Raw genomic sequence first — 16,699 nt, forward strand, 5'->3', positions numbered from 1 at the left:
TATTTTAGTCATGTCTTTCCTTGTAAATAAAAGTAGTTGAGAAAGTTCCCCGATTGGGGTGAGTGCCTAAGGATGCAGGACAGATATGGTTGTCAGGATAACTAAATGCTGGGAACAACCCACCACAACCAAAACACTCATGGCGATGGGTGTGGTGGCCTCCCACATGATAATGTATAGAGGGGCATGGAGAAGTGGCAGCGAGTGCTAGGGTAGTGACGGAGGTGAGAAGGACAAGACAGGAGGATGGATGGGAAAGAGAGGGAAGGAAGGGGATTATGAAGGAATGAAGGGTGATGGGGAGAGCGTAGATGCGGAGGAGAGATGGAGAAATGTCGAGGAATTTCAACCTAGAGAATTGCAACGACACCTGCAGCACTAGGTATGTTATCTAGATCTACTCGTCTTTGCAATGATGTCTGTGAGTTTCCATGGAGGGGGAATGGGGATATAAAAAGAGAGATACCTGGGCATGATGGGAAGGAAGGGGACAGGGGTCAAACCTATAAGTGGCAAAGAGAGAGACCATCATGGACGGGACCATGAGGAATCACACGTAGTTAACCTGGCCTGCCCGATAACCAGTGAGGAAGGAGAGAAGGTAGATAAGTAGGTGCAAGGGAGGGTAATTGGAAGTGATAGAGAGGAGTGGATCGTTTTAGTGGCTATCTGGTTTGAGGCGAGGGTAGTCAGTGCCAAAATCTTCACTTGAACTGGGCACCAGGCCACTACCCCCGGGTGCAGAGCAGAGAGAGGCAAACACCAAAAGGGCGACGAGGTGATTGCTTGGTAGGGGAGAGGCGCTGATAGTCCTGGCAGAGGAGAGGCATTGCAGCCATGGGAAGAAGGTCACCGGGTGTTGAGCCTCAAACCTGCACTTCTTTACACATCCTCTCAGCCTCCTTTTCCTACTCATTTCCTTCTTTTGCCACTCATTTCCTTCATCAAATTGCTCAAATCATTGTATTATAGGACTTTTTACATGATTTGCTAATTATGACTAATGACTGTTGTTGGTTTAGAATTTTGGTACAAAGTGCTGCGTTTCCGCAGCTCACACAGGGTTTCCGCAGCTGATCCCGGTTTCCGCAGCCAACCCCAGATTCCGCAGCTGTTTTCTTAAATGCTATGTTCCAGGTGTCCTCTAGGTAGAAGAGACACATGGGCAAGTTCTTGGAACCAAGGACATGGTGTGTATCCTTCCAGCTCACCCAAACTGGTCATATAAACTCGTGGTCAACGCGGAAGCAAAAACGGTCAAACGGAAGTCATTGGCGGTGGCACGGCTCTGCGTGTTCGATTTGGAGCACGTAAAGAATAGCTGGCCTCTTCCTCAGCCATGAGGACCATGGGAAACAAGAATCCAACAAAAGATTGATAGCCCATAACGACCGTTGCCTAAATCCGAGGACAGTGCTAGATTACGTGCTTTTACACAGCTGATAGAATAGCCCAGTTTGCGTTAAGTTAGTTTGCTTTCTCTGCTATAAATAAAGTGTTTCTAAACACTGGATAGTGAGTCTTTTTAGTCTTTGTAATTAGTTGTAAACTCTGTTGAGACCTATCTTTACAAGCATTTTGTAAGCTCCCCACTGTATTTTTTATATGTGCTGTTAATACATGAGAAGACCGTTCTGTTTCTAAGTGTGTAACTGATCTTTTGGACTCGCTGAAGTAGGTGGAGGGCCCCTGTCTGCTACAGCCACTGTACAATAGTTTTACTTTTACTTTCTCTCATTTCTTTTTCTGATTTCATGTATATTAATGTACAGTTTCCTTTATGAATTGTTGCATTTTATTTTTCAACATGTATATTAGTGTACATAAACTTTGAATTATGCTGATTTACATTTCTGCACTTTTGTTCATGACTGATAAGTGTGTTTTTTCAGATTTCTTAGGAGCCCAGGACAGTTTTCTTTCTTCTCTTTTTACAACTAGTGGCATTTGTGATCGTCTTATCTAGACTGCTGATCTTTATTTTTGATTTTCATTAGTATCATTACTTTAGTTTGCACTTTACTTTCTGCTCATAGCTTATCAAGTTGCTTATCTTTTGATGGCTCTTTTTGTCATAATCAACTAACTTTAGTGGAGCCAAAATATCACTTAGTGCAGCTTGGTTTATTTTGTTTTAAGACTCACATTGCTAACTTGCTCATAACTCTTTCTTACATGATCAATCCAGTTGAAGGCAGAAAGGTTAAGGGAAAATTAAGTGGTGTGATTTGTCACCTAGATTTTACATTGCTTAAGATTTAATTGAAGAGTTAAAGTAGTTGTTCTTATTTTTAATTGAGTTAATGTAGATGTCATTTTCATTTTCATTTTCATCAGCAATAGAGGTACTGGGCCGATGCCATTGGTATTTTATTTGATGCCTTTATTTCCTTTAAAGCTTTTATTTCATTTCAGTTATTGTTCAAGTTTTCTTTAGAATACTCTTTAAGTTTCAAGAAATCATTTAGAAGTCACCAAAAACACACACATTCACTCGCTTGATTACATCTCCATCACATCACATTAGGAAAGATAAATAAAAAACAAGCTAAAAAGATAAAAACGACAAAAGATTAAGAAAAGGTTATCTAAGTACATATAGTACACCTCACTTCATCAGCTTACGAGCCCCGGGTTGACATTTAAAAGTTGCAATTTAGACATCACTAAATTGACCAAACATTTTGGCGCCGTTGCCGGGGAAGTGAAATTAGGTAGCCAGATTCTTAAGAAAAAAAACACAATAAGAAAATTTCAAGGAAGGAAATTGATAACATCTCAAAGTATGCTCTCCTCTTGCACTTAATGTGATCTGGAGGATCAGAAAAGAGAGAGTTATTGGTTTAATAGTTTCTTGAGTATGCTCTCTTCTTGCACCTAGAGTGACCTGGAAGATCAGAAAGAGAATTATTAGCCTGACTTGAAGGAAAAAAAAAAAAAAAAATGACATGCATAGGGCAAGAGATTCTAGGGGAAGGTTTTTAGCTAGAGCCAAAAGTTCGATTTTTACAACTCCATCTACTTCAAGGAATAGACAAGAGACACCTCCATCATCTCCAACTCACACTCCTAGCCCTAGGATTCCTGGAATTCAAGAGGCAGGAGTCAACTCTCCCATACCTTCCATCGAATCTGAATTAGAGAGAGATCCTTTCCTTCTTTCTCCAGAGAGACAAATTGTAATTGAAGAAGTAGAATCACCTGAAGAAGAGGGAGAAATACCTTCTCATACACCCTTAGTAGAAGAACCAGAAGACTCTGAAGTCTCCAGGGAAACTACCATGACAGAGGAAGGAGCAACTGGATTTGGTAGAGGTAGAGGTAGAGGAGGAGGAGGAAACAATGGAGGAGGTAGAGGTAACATTGGAGGAAATAGGGATGAGGATAACTCATTCGGGTTTCCTATAGTTGATGAGGACTTCCGAGCCACAATGAAAAACATCTCACCATCTGTCCTCCAAAACTTCCATGGGTTTAGGAATGAGGACCCTGAAACATTTCTATTTGAGTTTGAGGTAGTGTGTTGAACTTATGATTATCTGGATGACTCTCAAAAACTCAAACTGTTTCCTTCAACATTGAAAGGAGCAGCCTTGAAATGGTTCATGGGATTACTCACTCAATCCATTAGGTCTTGGAATGATATGAAATAGGCATTTTTGGATAGGTACCTGGACTATTGTATGCCCACCAATCACAAGGATGAGGTATTCAAAATGATGCAAAAAGAAGATGAAAACTTGGAGGAATTAATTGAAAGATTTCAATATAATCTGAAAAGAGCAAAAATGAGTAACTTGGATGAGGAGACCTTGAAAGCCCTTTTACTAAAAGCCATTAGAGATGAATGGATAGATCTTTTGAATATGATGGGAAAAGGAGATGTATCTCAACTTCCACTTTCTAATATAGCAGAATTATGTGTCCATCTCTCAAGGGGGAAATCCAAAACTCAAAAAGGGCCTAGAGATCCTTCTCTCATCAGAGCAAATAAATCTGCAACTGGATCAGTAAGTAGGGCTGAGATTGGCAACATGCTTGATGAATTCAAAACTGATATCTTAGGAAGTCTTAGTGAGCAACTAGACACCCTTAAGATTCACAATAAACAGAAAGCAGAAGCTGAGGCTTTGGCCATCTTTTGCCCAAATTGTAGGAAGAAACATGATCTAAGGGAATGTCCCTTGGATGCAAAAGTTGTAGAAACATGTGTAATCTATTCAGAGAACCATGAGACCAAGGATTGTCCTTCAATTCCTGGGCTCAAAGCTGTCTTTCAAGAAGATCCAAATACAATCGAATCTCTCTGTTTTGTTGCAAGGAGACCTTGGCAGAGGCAACAAAATCAAGGGTTTAACAACTCTATGAATTTTCAACCCCAACCAAATTGGAATCCTTGGCAACAACCTTGGTCCCAACCTCAAAATTCTTTTCAATCATGGGTACAAGGTATGCAAAATCCTTATGGGAGATTTGCTCAATTTTACCAATATCCTTCATCTTTTCAAAACCAACAAGCTCCACAACTTCCAAATCAAAATCCATAATTATCATTGCCATTTCCACAACAACAACCTTCCCAACAGAATCCAAATTCTCAACTCTTGCTTCCATTCCAACAGAAGTCAAATCAACTTCCTTCTCAGCCATTGCCAAACCCCAATAATAAAAACCCTCAAAATGCCTACATGATGGAAGGTCAGCAATTTCCTACCTATATGATTGTTCCTCTCAATGAAGTACAACTCAGATCAGGTAGAGTCTTAGATAAACCTTCTATAAGTGATCAAAAGCAAAGCATTTTTGAGGAAGAATCTCTTGAAGCCAATAAGGGTTCTGAAGCATCTCTTCAAAACCAAAACACTCAAAAAGAAAAAGAAGAAGAATTAACCCCCACAACTCCTATAGTTGAGCAACCTGCATCCTTATCCACACCTCCTTTCCCTGAAAGATTACAAATTGATAAAGGAGTGGAAAAACAAATTTGGTTGCCTGACTATAATTTTCTAGATGAATTGAAAAATGTCTGTATCAAGATTCCCTTGTTACAAGCCATTAAAGAGATTCCTATTCTAGCAAAAACAATAAAGGAGTTGAGTCTTAAAAGACCAGGAAGGAAACCAAGAGATACCAGAAGGATCCACCTGGTAGGAAAAATTGCAGATATCATGATGGGAAAAATTACTATGCAGAAATATGTAGATCCCGGTAGTCCAATTGTCAAAACACATATCAATGGGGTAGAAATACCAAATACTTTGATTGATTTAGGGGCTGCTATCAACATCATGAGTAGACAGACTATGGACCAGCTAAAACTTCCTAATCTTATTTTTACACCTACTCTATTGCAACTTGCAGATCGATCAGTTATTAAACTAGATGGTGCATTAGAAGACATTCCAGTCTCCCTAGACTCTTGGGAATATCCAGTGGATTTCATGATTTTAACCCCCAAGAGTAATCTAGGAGGACATCCTCTTATTTTAGGAAGACCTTGGAAAGCCACAGCTGATGCTTTCATAAGTTGTAGGTCTGGGGATATGTATATTTCTGATGGTAATTCGACAAAGAAGTTCAATCTGTATCCTCCAGCAAAAGCAATTACAGAAATAGGGGATAATGAGTGGGTTGATGATGAAGATACTATACAACCTGTCTTTACCATTTCTGAGATTAGTGAAGATAGTCAAATTCTAAACACATTAGAAAATTTTGAACCATCTTCAGAATATGACCACACACAATTTCAGTTGGATTCTGACATTGAGTGTCTATCATCTAGACAGATGTCTCTTTTCTCTATGGAAGAGTTTGGTAGTTCTGCCATTGAGATTTTTCCAGGAAAAACACTGAATATCAACAAAAACTTGGAAAAATCACAACAGGAAGAGCTAACGAAAGTCTTGCAAAAGCATTCTACTGCATTTGCATGGGAATATACAGATATGAAAGGTATTGACCCGAAGACTTGCATTCATCACATCTATATTGAGGAAAATAGTAGACCAATCAGACAACCTCAAAGAAGGATGAATCCAAACCTTAGGGAAATAGTGAAAGAAGAGCTCCAAAAGTTACTTAATGTAAACTTCATTTACCCCATTTCAGATAGCCGGTGGGTTTCTCCTTTGGTTATAGTACCTAAAAAGAATGGTAAATGGAGGGTTTGCATTGATTATAGGGAATTAAACAAAGCAACTTTGAAGGATCACTTTCCTTTACCCTTTATTGATCAAGTATTAGATACTTTAGCAGGTAAAAAGTATTTCTCATTTCTGGATGGTTTTAGTGGTTACAATCAGATTCAGGTAGCACCTGAAGATCAGGACAAAACCACATTTACCTGTCCATGGGGGACTTTTGCTTACCGAGTACTCCCTTTTGGATTATGTAATGCACCCGCAACATCAAAGGGCAGTATTAGGAATCTTTTCTGATCTAATTCATGATTGTGTAGAGGTCTATATGGATGATTTTACAGTTTATGGTAACTCATTTGAAGAAGCATTAGAAAATTTGGAAAAAGTCCTTATAAGATGTAAAGAAACAAATCTTTCATTAATTCATGAAAAATGTTTTATGATGTTTACTAAAGGGATTGTTTTAGGACATCATATTTCGGGAGATGGGATTAAGGTTGATAGATCAAAAGTTGAAGTCATCTCCAAGTTACCTATTCCAAATTGTCAGAAAGATGTTAGAAGTTTTCTTGGATTTACTGGATATTATAGAAGATTTATTGAAAACTTCACCAAGATAGCATCTCCGCTTTTCAAATTACTTACAAAATACTGTGAATTCAATTGGGATCCTGACTACCAATCTGCATTTGAAACTTTAAAAACAAGGATATCTGAAGCACCCATTCTGAGAGGGCCAAATTGGAAACTTCCTTTCCATATTTCTACAGATGCTTCAGATATAGCTCTAGGAGCTGTATTGAGACAAAAGGATTTGGTCCCTTATTCCATTTACTACACCAGTAAAAATTTGACTCCCACTGAGTTAAATTATACTGTGACTGAAAAAGAGTTCTTAGTCGTTGTTCATGCAATCAACAAGTTTAGACATTATATAACCGGCTATGAAACTTTTGTCCATACTGATCATTCTGCAATTAGATATCTCATGAATAAACCTGTTACTAATGGCAGAGTTACAAGATGGCTTTTACTTTTACAAGAATTCAATATTACTGTGTTAGATAGACCAGGGAAACAAAATACAGTAGCTGATTTCTTGTCTAGAATCCAAAATACTAATGAAGATTCTCCTGTAGAGGATAAGTTTCCAAATGAACATTTGTTTGCAATAACTACTAAAACCCCTTGGTATGCAGACATTGCTAATTATTTGGTTACAGGGAAGCTACCTCCACACTTATTTCCTAATGAGAAAAGGAAAATCATTCAGGAAAGTTCAAAGTATTCATGGATTTCTAATGAATTATTCAAAACAGGGCTAGATTGTGTGATCAGAAGATGTGTTCGTGAAGATGAAATGCCTGACATCCTTAAGGCATGTCATGATGAACCGTGCGGTGGACACTTTGCTGACAAGAGGACTGCCTATAAAATCCTTTCTTTGGGATATTATTGGCCTTCTCTCTTCAAAGATGCAAAACAATATGTTAGAAGGTGTGACAGCTGCCAAAGAGGTGGGAGACCAACTCTTTCAAATGAAATGCCATTACAACCACAGGTACTCATCGAACCCTTTGAAAAATGGGCTTTAGATTTCATTGGACCTATCAATCCACCATCTAAACAAAAGAAGTATATATTGGTTTGCACTAATTATGTTACTAAATGGGTAGAAGCCAAGGCATTGCCTTCTGCCACTGAAAATTCAGTTGTTCAATTTCTTTTTGAGGATATTTTTACTCGTTTTGGTGTCCCAAGAGAAATTGTAACAGATCAAGGAATCCAATTTACATCTAACTTGATGGAGAAGCTGATGGAAGAATACAAAATTAAGCATAGAAAATCTACTCCATACCATCCGCAAGCAAATGGTCAAGTGAAATCCACAAATAAAGTTCTTGAGAGCATCGTCACCAAAACTGTTCATCTCCATAGAAGAGATTGGGTAGAAAGGCTTCCTGAAGCCTTATGGGCCTATAGAACTACATGGAGGAACACAACAGGACATTCTCCCTATGAACTTGTTTATGGGAAAGAAGTCTTGCTCCCCATTGAGTTTCAAATCAAGACCTTCAAGATGGCAGTTCAGTTGGGGATGAATCTATCAGAAGCCCAAAAACACAGAATGGAGCAGCTAAATGAGCTAGATGAGATGAGACAAGATGCAATTTTAAGGACTGATCTAGTTCAGCACCAAAGAACTAAGTGGCATGATCGATACATCAAAGAGAAAAAGTTTCAGAAGGGAGATTGGGCACTATTGTTTGATTCCAAGTTTAAGGACTTCAAAGGAAAATTTCAAACTCATTGGCTTGGACCATATGAGATTGATGAATTCTTTAGCAATGGAGCAGTTCGAGTAAAGACCATTGATGAGTTTCAGACTCCTCTCATTGTGAATGGCCACCGATTGAAAGTCTACCACAAGCCACTCTCAAAGGAGGAATTTGTTAAAATGTTCCAAGAAGATTCTGCAATGAGGCTGGTGGAGAAGAATTCTTCTCCTCCATCAGCCTAGTCTTTGTTTCTTTCAGTTGAAAAAAAAAAAAAAAAAAAAAGAAAAAAAAAAAAAAGTCTTTTGTATAAGCCTGAAAACCAATCTTGAATTGGCAGTCTTATGCAGAAAATATAAGGTGAAAATCAGGGGCACCTGAAACTTTGTATTTTCCAAAAAAAAAAATCTCTCTCTCTCTCTTTCCATCTCATTCGCCATTTCAGTTCATCTATCCCATCATCTCCATTCCACTTCATTTTCATTCCATTTCATTCATCTCATTCCATTCCATCAATAAAAGTCCCTCTCAGGACTATTTCATTCAGTCAGTTCTTTTTCTAACTATTTTGTGAAGTGAAAGGAGTGTTGTCTCAGTTTCCGCAGCTGGGAACCGTTTCCGCAGCTAACACCAGTTTCCGCAGCTCGAAACGATTTCCGCAGCCAGCACACTCTGTCTCTACAACCAGGATTACTTTGTTTTCAAAAATCACAATCAGAGGTATCATCATCACCAAGGGCAGCAAGGATATGAGGCATCTGCAAGGTCAGAAAGCAATAATGGATTAGCAACCTTAATCAACACATGGCAAACTCATGAAGGTATGATCAAAATCTTTTCCAAACAACAATTTAATGTCATTTTATGCATAATTATTAAATCGTGGAAAGAGCCACTAAATGCAATGATTAGGCAAAGATCATCCCACTTCTCTTCCACGGTAATGCTTAGTCCACCTCATACCTCTCTAACGGTCCCCTAATCATCATTTATTCAAAACTTGAGACGAGGCTGCTCCTCCATTACTGGCCGTACCTCTGTGACGTAACCCAATGTACCACGGCTCTCCTTACCGTCATTTCCGCAGCCAACGTTGAAGACGTGTGCAAGCCACCCGACTCTAAAGGATTCGGCCGTTATTCCATCCACTTATCACTCTATTTCCGCATGCATCAAACTCATTTCTCGTATTGTCTTCTACTCCCTCGTACTCACACCATTTCCACTTTCATTTCTGCCGCAAACTCCACATCTCTGTTCAAACCCCGATTACAGTCTTGCAATACGCTTACATTTCGTTACGGCTACTCCACTTACAGCCGTAATCCACCCGTTTTTCCCATGAGCATCCTCCTTGAGCATCCATACACAGTCAAAGCTTCAACCGAAGATGGGGAAGCTGCTTAGAGCAGAACCTGAGGGTCCGAAATATTTAGAAGGGTATCCACAGACGAAGGAGGCACTACAGAAAGCAAAATGGTTAAAGTTTATTCAAAAATTCAAAGGGTATAATAAAGAGGTGACGAAGGCATTTGCCCGGTCCTTCGATGGAAATACTGTGGAAGTAGGGGACCTGAAGTTCACAATAACAGAGACCACCATAGCCACAGCAACCGGTTTACCTCAGTAAGGAGAACGATGGTTCAAGAACAGAGGAGTGGAAGATCAGGAATGGAAAAACATGCTTAAGAACCCAGGTATGGACACTTCAATATTCACTAAAGGGATTCCTGTGCATGTAATTAAGGAAGAATGGACTGCATTGTTATTGCTTGTTCAAAAGTTTATCACATGTGAGGGCCGCTTTGGCACTATGTATATGTACCATGCAAGAATTATGATGAATTTCATGGAAGGCCATGCCCTCAACTTACCCTACTTTCTGTTAGCAAGCCTAAAGAAAATGAGTTTCACTGTCCAAAAGCATGTAGGACATATTGAATCCCACTTGTATCATCACGGGCTCATTAGAATTTTGATTGAAGAGCAGTTGAAAAATAACAAGGATACATGGGAAAAGTTTCTAATCAGAAACCATTTCCAAGAGGTAACTGAAACCTCTAGCAGCTCCCCTAGAATCCCAAAAAGAAGTAGGAGAAGAGGAAAAGATGTTGTAGCCCAAGATCCTCCTATAGTAGAAACCCAAGAAATTTCTCAAGAAGAAGAGGAGGGAGCCAGAACTAAGAAGCAGAAAAAGGATAAAGGGAAAAAAATTGTTCAAGAATCACATCCATCACCTGAACCTTCAATAGAAGAAGACTCTCAAACCTTGGCTGATAGACTAGCACAACTTCAAGCTGCTGCCCTCTCAAAGAAGAAACAAAAAGGAAAACAAAGTGCCTAGCAAAAGAACACTAGTGCACAAGTGAGAAGAAGCAGTAGACTTAAAGGAAAAACGAGTGTGACTAAACAATCACATTTCATTGACTTAGAAACACCTGAAAAAGGTCCAGCTCAGCAAGTTATAGAGGCAAGTCCTCCACGTGAGGAGAGTCTTTTTCAACAGGAAAGAGAAAACAGTCCTCCTTTATCAGAATTTGAGTTCAGGCCAAGAATAACACCTGAGGTTGATTCCATCCAGCAAGAAGCCTATAACTACTTAGAGACCTTGGAGCAATCAGTTGCAGGTCCAAGCACTATATTGCCCCTTGATGAACAGGTCAAATCTTTAAAACAGGAGGTGTTTGAGCTAGAAGTCCTGAACCGGCATATTAAACAAGAAAACAAAGCATTGAAAGAACAAAGCAAGGTGGACAAAATTGTCCATGACAATACCATGCTTCACTTAGGACTCTGGCAGAAGAAGAACAGAAAATTGAAGAGAAAATGTAAGAAGCTAAGCAGGGCCTTGATCAATTTGAAATTCAGGTGTTTAGTCAGAAAACCAAGGACAATTTTGGCAGCAAGAAGAAAGAGAAGAAGGCTGGATGTTTTGGCAGAAGCATCTGAGCATATGGATTGAAAAAAAAACAATGACAAAGTTTTGGTTGCATGAGGACATGCAACACCTTCACAGTGGGGGTATGTTGAGCCTCAAACCTGCACTTCTTTACACATCCTCTCAGCCTCCTTTTCCTACTCATTTCCTTCTTTTGCCACTCATTTCCTTCATCAAATGGCTCAAATCATTGTATTATAGGAATTTTTACATGATTTGATAATTATGACTAATGACTATTGTTGGTTTAGAATTTTGGTACAAAGTGCTGCATTTCCGCAGCACACACAAGGTTTCCGCAGCTGATCTCGGTTTCCGCAGCCAACCCCGGATTCCGCAGCTGTTTTCTTAAATGTTATGTTCCAGGTGTCCTCCGGGTAGAAGAGCCACATGGGCAAGTTCGTGGAACCAAGGACATGGTGTGTGTCCTTCTAGCTCACCCAAACTGGTCATATAAACCCGTGGTCAACGCGGAAGCAAAAACGGTCAAACGGAAGTCATTGGCGGTGGCACGGCTCTGCGTGTTCGATTTGGAGCACGTAAAGAACAGCTGGCCTCTTCCTCAGCCACGAGGACCGTGGGAAACAAGAATCCAACAGAAGATTGATAGCCCATAACGATCGTTGCCTAAATCCGAGGACAGTGCCAGATTGCGTGTTTTTACACAGCTGATAGAATAGCCCAGTTTGCGTTAAGTTAGTTTGCTTTCTCTGCTATAAATAAAGCATCTCTAAACGCTGAATAGTGAGTCTTTTTAGTCTTTGTAATCAGTTGTAAACTCTGTTGAGACCTATCTTTATAAGCATTTTGTAAGCTCCCCACTGTATTTTTTATATGTGCTGTTAATACATGAGAAGACCGTTCTGTTTCTAAGCGTGTAACTGATCTTTTGGATTGGCTGAAGTAGGCGGAGGGCCCCTGTCTGCTACAGCCACTGTACAGTAGTTTTACTTTTACTTTCTCGCATTTCTTTTTCTGATTTCATGTATATTAATGTACAGTTTCCTTTATGAATTGCTGCATTTTATTTTTCAACATGTATATTAGTGTACATAAACTTTGAATTATGCTGATTTACATTTCTGCACTTTTGTTCATGACTGATCAGTGTGTTTTTGCAGATTTCTTAGGAGCCCGGGACAGTTTTCTTTCTTCTCTTTTTACAACTAGTGGCATTTGTGATCATCTTATCTAGACTGCTGATCTTTATTTTTGATTTTCATTAGTATCATTGCTTTAGTTTGCACTTTACTTTCTGCTCATAGCTTATCAAGTTGTTCATCTTTTGATGGCTCTTTTTGTCATAATCAACTAACTTTAGTGGAGCCAAAATATCACTTAGTGCAGCTTGGTTTATTTTGTTTTAAGACTCACATTGCTAACTTTCTCATAACTCTTTCTTACATGATCAATCCAGCTGAAGGCAGAAAGGTTAAGGGAAAATTAAGTGGTGTGATTTGTCACCTAGATTTTACATTGCTTAAGATTTAATTGAAGAGTTAAAGTAGTTGTTCTTGTTTTTAATTGAGTTAATGTAGATGTCATTTTCATTTTCATTTTCATCAGCAGTAGAGGTACTGGGCCGATGCCATTGGTCTTTTATTTGATGCCTTTACTTTCCTTTAAAGCTTTGATTTCATTTTAGTTATTGTTCAAGCTTTCTTTAGAATACTCTTTAAGTTTCAAGAAATCATTTAGAAGTCACCACAAACACACACATTCACTCGCTTGATTACATCTCCATCACATCACATTAGGAAAGATAAATAAAAAACAAGCTAAAAAGATAAAAACGACAAAAGATAAAGAAAAGGTTATCTAAGTACATATAGTACACCTCACTTCATCAGCTTACGAGCCCCGGGTTGACATTTAAAAGTTGCAATTTAGACATCACTAAATTGACCAAACACCGGGGCAGAGATGAGTGTGGTAGGAAAGGTGAGGAGAGGGGAAGTGACAACATTGAGGAAAGTTTGGAACTTAATGTCTGTGATCTGATCCAAAATGTATGTAAATAGGTTCACACAATAGGATAAATGGCAATACCAGCCAATGGAAGAGGATGAGGTAGAAGGGGAAGGGAGTTGCATCGTGCAGCTGATCCGAGCACCTCGAATCCAAATGTGGAAGAAATCTAGTAGAAAGGCTTATCAATGAAGCGACAACAACAGACAGGGTAGGGACAGATGCAGGAATCAGGAAGATCTTAGAAGATTGAGAGGCACAGATAAAAGAGGAGGTAGATTTTTAGAAGAGGAAATGGAGGCCTGGCGTGAGGTAATCCTAGACCCAGGGAATAGTAGGGGGAGACTGACACAATTCAAGCAGACTCTATACTTGTATTGGCTCATGAAGAGCCTCATGGGGAAGACAATGGAGCAGCTATCAATGGGGATGGCAATGACCCTCCAGGACATGCCAAACTACAAGAAAGACCTGCAGGCCATCCAGTTCCAGTTGTTCAAGCAGGACATTTTCCTAGATTATATTCAAAGGCATATCCCTTGTATTATCGAGTTGGCAGAAGCAATAGGAGACTCAGCTAAAGACCCGACCCCGATTGACTCAACTTTAGAGGATTAAAAGGAATAGTCAGGTTCTTGAATGTTTTTTGGTTTTTCACGGATAACATTTACTTTTTTTAATGTATGCTTATGATAGACAGAAACTCAGACTCTTATCATGATATAGATGCATATATAGCTTGGGTAGATTGCCTTAAAATATATTATTTTTGGATGGCATATAATGAGGATATGTGGCCAACAAACTTGGTTTCCCACTGGGCAAGTTGTGGCCACCTATCTCATCTATGCGGTGTAAACTTGTCTTTTATAAATAGAAAATAGAAGGTCCTACCAAGCTTTACAAAAAAAAAAAAAGTAGGTGAGAAAGTTTAGTGTTCCGGAAAATCCCCCATCTCAACCACTAGTATTTGAATCTAACTATTAGTAGTATGGGCATGTGAAACCCACTGGTAAAGATAATCAGGTGATAAAGTCATGTGTTCCTGATAAAGAAAGGTAAGTAATAAGGTTAGAGGTTGGTTGATATTTTAATTTTTTAAATTATGAATGATTACTATTTGATAATTTGGGAATATTTTTTGTTTTGTACATGATCTAATGAATAATATAGAAGCTATGTGAATGGATTTTTAGATTTTTTTGGTCTGTTCCTATTTTAGCACTACAGTTAGGCTTTATTTGGAGCGGCCATTGAGTGCACATCCATTAGTTTATAATATTTAGTTTATTAATTTTTTTTATGATTAACAATTTGTTAAACTCAATGTGAGAAGTTTTTAGAATTGATTGCATTCTATTTTGGATGTTTTAGATGTAGACTTCATGGATTTAATTCTTACATAAAGTTAGTTTTAGCTAAGTGTTTTCTATGTTTAACTCATTTTCTAATCTTCATTTTTGAAATATTGTTTAGACATTTCACATATTGTTTTTTTTTTAATATAATTTCATGATAGAATATATTTTATTTGGTGATTAATACAATGTATTCATAGTTATTTATAGATAAGGTATAGTGAAAAATTTCGTAATACTTTCTATGAATCATTTCAGTGTATTTGTCAAATTTTGGAATTTTGTCTTGTTGTGATTGTAGGAAAAGTAAAATTATTTTATCAATGGAATATAAAAACATCATGTTGAGCTTATACTTTGGTGATTAAAATTAGGTTTTATGTTTTATATTACTTTAATGTTATTCATGACATTAATGTTATTAATATATATAATATTAATATTAATATTAATACTAATATAAATATTAATAAATTATGTTACTTGGCCACATTTATAAAAGTTGATTGACATATAAATGATGGAAAATGACATCATCATAGTATATCAACCACATTTACTAATGTGCTTCTGCTAGTTATTAATAGTATGAGAAATGGGACTTGTGCGTGTGGTATGAAGTTGGAACACTCCTTTTGCTCTGTCACGGTGAAGATAGGTTGTTTGGTTTCGAGAGGATTGGATGGTCTTGCCTCTTAGGCTGACATTGAAAGGAAGCTCATTAATGAGCACATCATGCCTCATAAGATACAAGCAAACCTCTATGATTGGAAAATCTACATCTGTCTAAATCTCGACTGGTTTGTGATCGCCCTCATGTCTCAGTTGCATTATATATGCATGGTCAGGAGTTCAAGGTGGCAAAGAGTTATGTTATGCACTGTGTCCTCTCAAACTGATAATTTTATCAACAATTTGCAGATGGGCATACCTCTTCACCTGGGGGTGCAACATCGTGGAGGTATAGCTCTATGTTTCAATTTTTTTGTCTCTAAGTTAGGGTATGTATGGTTCTGAATTGCTATAAGTTTTCTAACACATAGGACATCTTGCAAACTTATTTGGTGATTTCACTGTTTGTTGAGTCTCATCAAGATTGTTTGGTGGTATAAAATTCATGACTTTGGATGTCTTTGGTCATTAGGGCACAATATTCTTGAAACAAACCTGTGCCCTAGTTTCACTATGTCATTATCTTTAGTTGTGAGATTTGTAACTCAAGAAATATGCACAGGTTTCAAATCACTCTCACCTACCTACATCTTAGGTCTTCTCCTATTTAAAATTTCAGTGGTTATTAGGCCTGTGGGTAATTGTTCTCCGTCCTTTTTTTACATAACTTTGGGTTAGGAACCTCCTTTGAGCTTGTTGCAGTCCTTCCTCGGCAACTCTTGATAATATTGAAATGGCAAGGATTTCCTTCCAGTGTCTGGTTTTTGTGTGTGGTGTTTGGTATCCCAAGTCTTTTTCAATTTGGTTTTAATAGGTCCTTTTTCATCGTTGAAGCTATTATTGTCAAATTTCGTCTGCAAACTTTGTGTTTCCAATATCATAGGGTGTTCTACTGATCAGTTTAAGTAGTTGGGTTTGGTGTTGCATGTATTTCCCATTTCTCTTACAGGTACACAACTATTATGGCCCCAGGGTTACGTGCATCATATCATCAGGTGGTTTCTTTAGGATCCTCTTCTTCAAGGCACAAGAGGTTATTTAAATGGGAGTTTGTAGGATTTTTTTATTTTTTTATTTTTTTTTATGTCGTACCCCTAGAGGACTGCAAGGTGATTCTTTGACTCGAGGCCAAATAATTCATATAGAGAGCTTATTTCTCGTACTCTAACATAGGAGTTAGTAGCCTCAAATGGATCTTGGATCTAGGAAAGTTACATCGGAGAAGGATATACTTTCTTCACTCTATCACTCATCATCACTAGTTAGAGACCTTACTTAGTATGGTCATCAAAGATAAGAAGGTGGATAGTTACAAGTTTTTCACAAGCCAAGAAGACATCAAGT

This window comes from Pinus tabuliformis, chromosome 7 (assembly GCF_031772625.1).
Source record: "Pinus tabuliformis cultivar Carrire ecotype Pingquan chromosome 7, CPIR1, whole genome shotgun sequence".
Classification (NCBI taxonomy): Eukaryota; Viridiplantae; Streptophyta; class Pinopsida; order Pinales; family Pinaceae; genus Pinus; species Pinus tabuliformis.